Here is a 9,240-nt window from a genome sequence, read left to right on the forward strand (position 1 = left end):
CTGGAGGGTGTATTAAAGGCTTGGGCACGCAAACATTTTGGCCGCAGACCTTGGACATTTCATAGCACTCAGCACGCGCCACCCAAGAATAGTTACAAAATGAGGTTCTTCACTTCATTTCCAGCTCACAATGGCCACCAAAATCCCCGGATACCAATCCGTTTGACTATTGTGTCTGAAGTATTTTGGAAAGCAAGGTTGACACTAAAAAATACCAAAGTGTCGATCATCTCAAGCAAGCACTTCGCCGGACCATAATTCGTGCCAGAGGTGACCAATTCGAACAAATCTAAATTTATCCTAAAATTTGATGCTATTTCCGACAATTTTTGCTTTCATTCAATAAAATTTAAAAAATTAAAATGTAAAAATTATGGCGTTTGACTTTGTTGCAGTTTTTATTTATCTCACCCTGTATATATATTCAGCATAAAATTCTATGTCGATTTAATGATGTCCGTCTGTCTGCCTATTGAAATCAAGCCACATCATTCGACGTAGAGCTTCAAAATTTGACATAACAATTTGTATTATGTCTAGGATTGTCGGTATTGAAAATGAGATATATCGGCCCACATTTTTCGATGGATTTGTATAAAAATTGGTATTTGTAGTTTGTAGTGGGTTCTAGCTATGGTGGCGGAACATGGTATATACAATTCCACGTTTTGGTATATGCCCCATATAACGGTACTTCCCGATAATCGAAATTTTTTTATGATTTTTGCCACATTTTTCTATGAATTTGTCCTAAAATTGGTATTTGTAGTTCGTAATGGGTTCTAGCACCTGTGGCGGAATATAGTTTTCCTATAGCGCACATATAACTAGATCCATCCATAGATACTCGGTATTTTGATAATCCTAGCCACATTTTCCCACGAATTTGTTTCAAATTTGGTATTAAAGAAAATTTTGAACATGGCAATCCTTGAAGTATAAAATTTTCCAATGAGGTTCCCGTATTTGTCTTATAGGTAGCTGTTGGTGGAAGGGTATGTGTTGATTCTGGAAATTCTTTTTGGAAGGTAAATAAAACTCTTTTTTGGGGCTACAATATTTAAGTTTAGCATGTGGAGATAAATTCTAAACATTTAGATATATATCGTGGATCTATATAGATAATTCTCTGCCGAGGTATAAAGTACCCACAAGGAACTCCTTGTGTGGATTTTCAGACAATTCCGTTGAAAAATGTGGGTAAAATCATCAAAATACCGAATATCGGGGGGTACCGTTACATGGGGGCTATACGATATCGTGGACCTATATGGACAATTCTCTGCCGAGGTATAAAGTACCCACAAGGAACTCCTTGTGTGGATTTTCAGACAATTCCGTTGAAAAATGTGGGTAAAATCATCAAAATACCGAATATCGGGGGGTACCGTTATATGGGGGCTATACAATATCGTGGACCTATATGGACAATTCTCTGCCGAGGTATAAAGTACCCACAAGGAACTCCTTGTGTGGATTTTCAGACAATTCCGTTGAAAAATGTGGGTAAAATCATCAAAATACCGAATATCGGTGGGTACCGTTACATGGGGGCTATACGATATCATGGACCTATATGGACAATTCTCTGCCGAGGTATAAAGTACCCACAAGGAACTCCTTGTGTGGATTTTCAGACAATTCCGTTGAAAAATGTGGGTAAAATCATCAAAATACCGAATATCGGGGGGTACCGTTACATGGGGGCTATACAATATCGTGGACCTATATGGACAATTCTCTGCCGAGGTATAAAGTACCCACAAGGAACTCCTTGTGTGGATTTTCAGACAATTCCGTTGAAAAATGTGGGTAAAATCATCAAAATACCGAATATCGGGGGGTACCGTTACATGGGGGCTATACGATATCGTGGACCTATATGAACAATTCTCTGCCGAGGTATAAAGTACCCACAAGGAACTCCTTGTGTGGATTTTCAGACAATTCCGTTGAAAAATGTGGGTAAAATCATCAAAATACCGAATATCGGGGGGTACCGTTACATGGGGGCTATACGATATCGTGGACCTATATGGACAATTCTCTGCCGAGGTATAAAGTACCCACAAGGAACTCCTTGTGTGGATTTTCAGACAATTCCGTTGAAAAATGTGGGTAAAATCATCAAAATACCGAATATCGGGGGGTACCGTTACATGGGGGATATACGATATCGTGGACCTATATGAACAATTCTCTGCCGAGGTATAAAGTACCCACAAGGAACTCCTTGTGTGGATTTTCAGACAATTCCGTTGAAAAATGTGGGTAAAATCATCAAAATACCGAATATCGGGGGGTACCGTTACATGGGGGCTATACGATATCGTGGACCTATATGAACAATTCTCTGCCGAGGTATAAAGTACCCACAAGGAACTCCTTGTGTGGATTTTCAGACAATTCCGTTGAAAAATGTGGGTAAAATCATCAAAATACCGAATATCGGGGGGTACCGTTACATGGGGGCTATACGATATCGTGGACCGATATAGCCCATCTTCGAACTTGACCTGCCTGCAGACAAAAGGGAGATCTGTGCAAAATTTTAGCTTCCTATCTTAATTCGTTTAGACTGTAGCGTGATTACAACAGACGGACAGACGGACGGACAGGGCTAAATCGTCTTAGAATGTTACGCTGATGAAGAATATATATACTTTGTTCGGTCTAAAATGATTATTTCGATGAGTTACAAACGGAATGACGAACTTAATATACCCTCCATACCTTTTTTGGTGGAGGGTATAACAATAGTACATTCTATTGACAAGCTTCGTATAGACTTTTAAATATTTGCTGTAAAAAAACCAGCGAATAAGTTGAAGATTTTTATACCCTCCACCATACATAGTATGGAGGGTATATTAAGTTCGTCATTCCGTTTGTAACTCATCGAAATAATCATTTTAGACCGAACAAAGTATATATATTCTTCATCAGCGTAAAATTCTAAGACGTCCGTCCGTCCGTCTGTTGTAATCACGCTACAGTCAAAACTAATTCAGAGAGGAAGCTAAAATTTTGCACAGGCCTGTCTTTTGTCTGCAGGCAAGTCAAGTTCGAAGATGGCCTATATCGGTCCACGATATCGTATAGCCCCCATATAACGGTACCCCCCCGATATTCGGTATTTTGATGATTTTAGCCAAATTTTTCAATGGAACTATCTGAATTTCTAAACAAGGAGTTTTTGTGAGTAGTTTTCCTCCAGAAAGAGATGTCTATATAGCTCCACGATATCGTATAGCCCCTATATATCTGTACCCCCATATTCGGTATTTTGACGATTTTAGCCATACTTTTCAATGGAATTGTCTTAAATTCTACACAAGGAGTCCTTTGTGAGTACTTTACCTCCTGAAATAGAAATGTCTATATTGGTCCACAATATCGTATATTCCCATATATCGTCACCTTCCGATATTCGGTTCCTAGTTCGTTCCAAATGGTGAATAACATCTACTATAAATTCTATTAAAATCTTAAAAATACCGAATATAGCCATAATACTGGGGTCTATACGAAGACGTGGACCTGCAAAGGCAACTTTTGTCATAAGCCATTACAACATTCAAATAAGAAATTAAAAAAAAAGAAATCCGATGAATTTTGTAGCTAAAATTATCGAAATACCGAATATATGGGGGTACTATTATATGGGACGTATACGAAGGCCTGGGCCTGCATAGACAATTTTCTGTCGTAGACTGATGTTCCCATTACGAACTCTAAATACGAAATCATTTCGCTAAAATCATCAAAATACCGAATATTGGGATGTACCGTTATATGGAGGCTAAACGATTTTAAACAATTCCTTTGAAAAATGTAGCTAAAATCATCAAATTACCGAATATAGGGAGGTACAGTTATACGGGGGTTTACAATTTCGTGGACCTATATATACAATAAGGGTACCGTGGACTTATATAGACCAGGGGGTAAAGTACTCAAAAGGAAATCCATTTGTGGATTTTCACAGACAGATTTGTGCAAAATTTTAGCTTTCTATATTTATTTCTTTTGACTCTATTCGTTTATTTCAATTGACTATTTAAAAATAGGGATAGTTTTGGGAGAAGTCATCACTGTCCGTCCCTGCTTATCCCATTGTCACATTGTGAAAATTTAACTATTACTGATAAATTTATAGTCAGTTTGTTCACTGTTTTTGTTTTTTAGAGAGAAAAAATGACATAAATTTAGTTTGTAGCGCTACATTCCAATTTTCAAAGAATCTCCTCAGGTCATTAACAACTTAACTCAGAAGTGAAATGCTCAAATATCCATCCACAAATAACCTTCCCACAAATAAGGAAAAACATTAATAAAACCGATTTTTGAAGATAAGTCTGATTTAATTATACTGTAGATTCAGCAATATTTGAGAAAAAAATAATAAAGAAATTCAGTACCGGATTACGGGTTGAGAGTACTAAAATAGGTTATCTACTTATTTCAATCATCAACTTCAATAATTGTACCAAATTTCTTATTTAATGAATGACTATACGTTTTCTTAAAAATAACTGTAAATGATACTCGCCAGAATGACAAGAAAAAAATAAAATTTAACTTGATATATTTTTAAAGAGATTAATTCCAACAAATGAAGCAATTGAAAAATACTATTCCGCAAAACTCAATAAAATTCAAAATCAAGGTCATCTGTCATTACAACCGTCTGTGCGAATTTCGGCGCATAAAGAGCTGCAAATTGTTTCAAAGCAAAACAATGACGGTCACGCTTTACCAGCCAAAGTCAAGACCAAAACATAAAAACAACAAACATTTTAACGACAGCCCAAAAAACAACATCACTACTAATAGCCCAATGTCCAATAAATCAAAGCAATTATTGGGAATTAAAACCGATTAGTATCGGTTACAATGAACGTTCGAGCATCTGCGTCCACGTTACCGATAAATGATAGACGGGTACTTTATGGGCCCCCTCCGGAGCTGGTGGTTTTCGGACGATAATGACTAACAGCATCATGTCAACATTCCATCCATTAACCACAAATGACAATAAAAAATACCAAAAAAATGATGTATCATTACCGCGATTCGAAATGGTTTCCTCTGACGAAAAATGGGGGAATACGGAAGGAAGGAATTTGATGTTGTATCATTGCGAGATTTATTTAAATTTTAAATGGATTTATTTTGGAAACACCCTCACAATGGACTGGCAACATATTTTTTTGCATTATAATTTGGGGGATGGTGATGATTTGGAACATTATCGCTGCCGAAATTTATATCATACACCACTTTGTAGTACAGAGTACAATGGCTATGTGCATTTGTGTGCATCTATAGTTAAAGTAATAAAGTGTACTAAATGTCTGAACATGGGATTTTTGTGAGGATAAAGTTAGAATTTCGGAATTGGAATCACTGTTATTATTAAGGCATTATATCCTCCATCAATGAAATAACAATTTTAGACCCAAAAAAGTATATATATATATATATATATATATATATATATATATATATATATATATATATTCTTGATCAGCGCAAAATTTTAAGATTTAGTCCGTCCATCTGTTGTAATCACGCTACACTGAAAGAAAAAGCTTCATACCATAAATAAATTCCTACGTTCCGTCAATGAAATTTGTTATTGGTTTTGAGCCAATGTAGAGGTTCATTGAATAAATGAAATAAGTTTCATTGAGTTTCATTAATGTAAAATTAACGAGATTGTTCATTCATATAATGAAAATTCTTCCTTGATTCAGTGAAATTAAAAGGTTCGGTCCGGTCGAACTTTGCTGTTTTTATACCCTCCACCACCTCATTCCGTTTGTAACTCATCGAAATAATGATCTTCGACCCAACAAAGTATATAAGTTAACACCAGACATATTCAAATTCAACATTAGCAACCCAAAGAATTCATCAACCAAAGTATAAGCGTGTCATTTTGCTGACACTGCAGTTCCCACCGAAACACTGACAACAACATCCAACAGGCAGACAGCAACATTCCATCGCCAACACGAGCAGGTGTCCAGTATCATCTGGGTGCATGAATCCAAAGTATAAGTTAGGGTAGTTTTATTTCATTACTTTACTTTGTAGTCCGGAACCTTAACCAATAAAGACGTGATTGCTTGCAGTAAGCAGCAATCACAAATTTTTAAAAAAATAAATAAATTAACATTGAATTAATTGGCGCCCGAGAGCAGGGACCTGTTTTTAAACAGGTACTCGAAACCCGAAGAAAGGATTTCCGACAAAAGTCAAGCCTTCAGGTGGCGCCCCAGTAACTTAATTGTGAAAAGGACGTAACGTTATGTTACAGCCCCTAAAGCCCGCGACGCGGATCACTAGATTACGGTAGTTTACAAATAAAAATTTAAAAAAAAAAGTGAAAGTAAAATAAAAACATTGATACAAGAATTGTGAAAAATGAAAAACTATTAAAGAAAATAAAAAAAACTCCTGAAAAATTAAAAAACAAAGTAAATTAAATTAAATAAAAAGTGAGAATTTAAAAAAAAAAATAAAAAAAAAAGTATCAAAATAAAGGAAATTAAAATGATAATTACAAAATGAAAACTTAAAAAAAAAAAAAAAAAAAAAAAAAAAAAAAACTTGTGAAAACTTAAATGCAAAGTAAATTAAATGAAGTGAGAAATAAAAGAGAAACAATTGTGAGAAATTATATAAAAAAAAGAGATAAAAAATAAAGCAATTTAAATAAGTTTGAATGAATATAAATAAAAATAAAGTTAAGACAGAAATAAAAATTAAAATAAAAAAATTGTTTGAACAATATTAAATATTTTAACAATTTATAAATAAAAGTGAAAAAATCGGACACAACAAAACTTTGAAAACTTTGAAAGGACTAAGAAAAACGATCATCTCATCTCATCTCATCTGTACTAGAAGGATGCTACTCCAGACTCTAATGATGCTGCTATTGTAAGAATAACTTTAAGAATTCAAATTAAGAACAAATTTAGTTCCTAACATTTTATAGTTATAGTTATTTGTTACCTATGAAATTTTTTTTTTGTTCCCAATACTGATAAATAACGTAACTTTGATAGCTCCACCTTTCCTTTTGATAAAGAGAAAAAATGTTAGAATCAGTGGATGATATTGCCGCAAAATTAAATAGAATTACGATAAATCCATCTTCAAATAACATGGAGACTCAAACAAGGGCAAACACCCTTACATCAGGTAGTTCAGCACTCACGGACAGACAAAGAAATGAAATCACACGAATGATTACAAACCTTTTGGCCGGACGAGACGAAACGTTTGACGATGGTAGTGACATACCGGTAGGAACAGTCTCCTCGAGACTGGAAGAACTGGACAAAGTTCCAGATATAGTGAAATCCTTGAGGGAATTTTCGGGAAAACCCGGAGAATTCAGCTCTTGGAGGAAATCAGTCGAAAGGGTGATTGATTTATACTCATCACTTCGTGGTACCGGGAAATACTACGCAATTTTGCATACAATTCGTACGAAAATTATAGGTGAGGCCGATACTGCTTTAGAATCCTATAGGACTCCATTGGATTGGGCCAAAATACGCAAATGTCTGATGGTGCACTACGCAGATAAACGAGATATAGGTACACTAGAGTACCAAATGAATGTTTTGTGTCAGGGGCACAGAGGTGTCACAGAGTTCTATCAGGACGTCTATCAAACACTATCTCTAATTTTGGATAAGGTTTCCTGCCTGGAATTGGACGACGGTAGTCTCAGAGCCATGACGAATACATATCGAGAGAAGGCACTTGATACCTTCATAAGAGGCCTGAACGGCGACCTTCCTAGGCTGCTCAGTGTCAAGGGTCCTACATCTCTACCAGAGGCTCTACATCTTTGTTTGAAGCTAGACAATATGGCATTTCGGAGAGATTATGCCCAGAAGGGAGGCCATAGACAGGAACCATTGAGGATGTCAACTGGTTCGAAATTTTACCCAGAATTGGCAAATATTCCGACTCATAGGCCTAGAGTATCCCCAGCTTTTCCATTTCCGAACAATTTGAATATGCAGAATCAGCGTCCTCAGTTTGGGGGACAACCATTTGCTCATCGTCCTCAGCAATTCTTTCAACGAAATCAGATGGGAGGACACCAAATCACTCGTCCTTATACGGGAACCCAGAATTTTCCTCAGAACCAATTTAGGCAATTTCCCTCACAATTTTACAATAACCAGAGTAAGCCAGAACCCATGGATATTGACAGGTCAATACAAGTAAGACCCCAACAGAACCAGAATTTTAAAAGACCTGCCCAGTTTTCGGTACAGACTCCTATGAATAAGATTCAGCGTAATTTTCATGTAAACGTGGATAATCAATACCCAGATATTGAGAACCAATCCCCAAATATCGACGATTACCGAGACAACAGTGACTATCAGCCAGTAGACGAAAATGACACAGGGAATTACGGACAACAGGATATAATACCGGACGATTACCAGGAACGTAACCCCGATGACATTCCAGCCAACTTCATAGATATGAATTTTTTAGATTAAACTGTTCCTCGTTGCCATACTTTCAAGTCAAAACGAGGGACGGGAAGACATTAGACTTTTTATTGGATACAGGAAGCAGTAAAAATTATATAAGACCAACTTTGGTCCTGAGACCCAAGTTGAATGACAATAGGTTTAGCGTAAAATCTGTAGGCGGCGATGTGGAAGTTTCACACCACACTCTTCTTAACATGTTCGGCGTCAATGACGTCCCACTAAAATTCTTCCTTCTACCTGGTTTGGTATCTTTCGACGGGATTTTGGGGAATGACAGCTTGAAGGAATTATCGGCAGTAATTCATACTTCCGAAGATTATTTCCAAGTAAGAGGTGGCAAGAAAATTGCCATTAGACAGAGAATATCCCAGAATGTTAATAGTCTGGAGCTGGAGGCTGATCATCTATCATTAAGTCAGAGGAGTTCTCTCAATAATATTGCAAGGCAGCACCGGAACCTGTTCTCAGATCCGGATGAGAGATTAACCTACACCTCTGTTGTGGTTGGAGAAATCCGAACTGAAAACGAATCTCCGATCTATACGCGAAGTTATCCTTACCCAATGGCATTAAAAGATGTCGTGGAGGAAGAGATTCGTCGTCTCCTTCGGGATGGCATCATAAGACCATCCAGATCCCCGTACAACTCCCCTATTTGGGTAGTGCCCAAAAAGGAGGACAGTTCTGGTCGAAAAAAATA

Source organism: Musca domestica, unplaced genomic scaffold (assembly GCF_030504385.1).
Source record: "Musca domestica strain aabys unplaced genomic scaffold, Musca_domestica.polishedcontigs.V.1.1 4, whole genome shotgun sequence".
NCBI lineage: Eukaryota > Metazoa > Arthropoda > Insecta > Diptera > Muscidae > Musca > Musca domestica.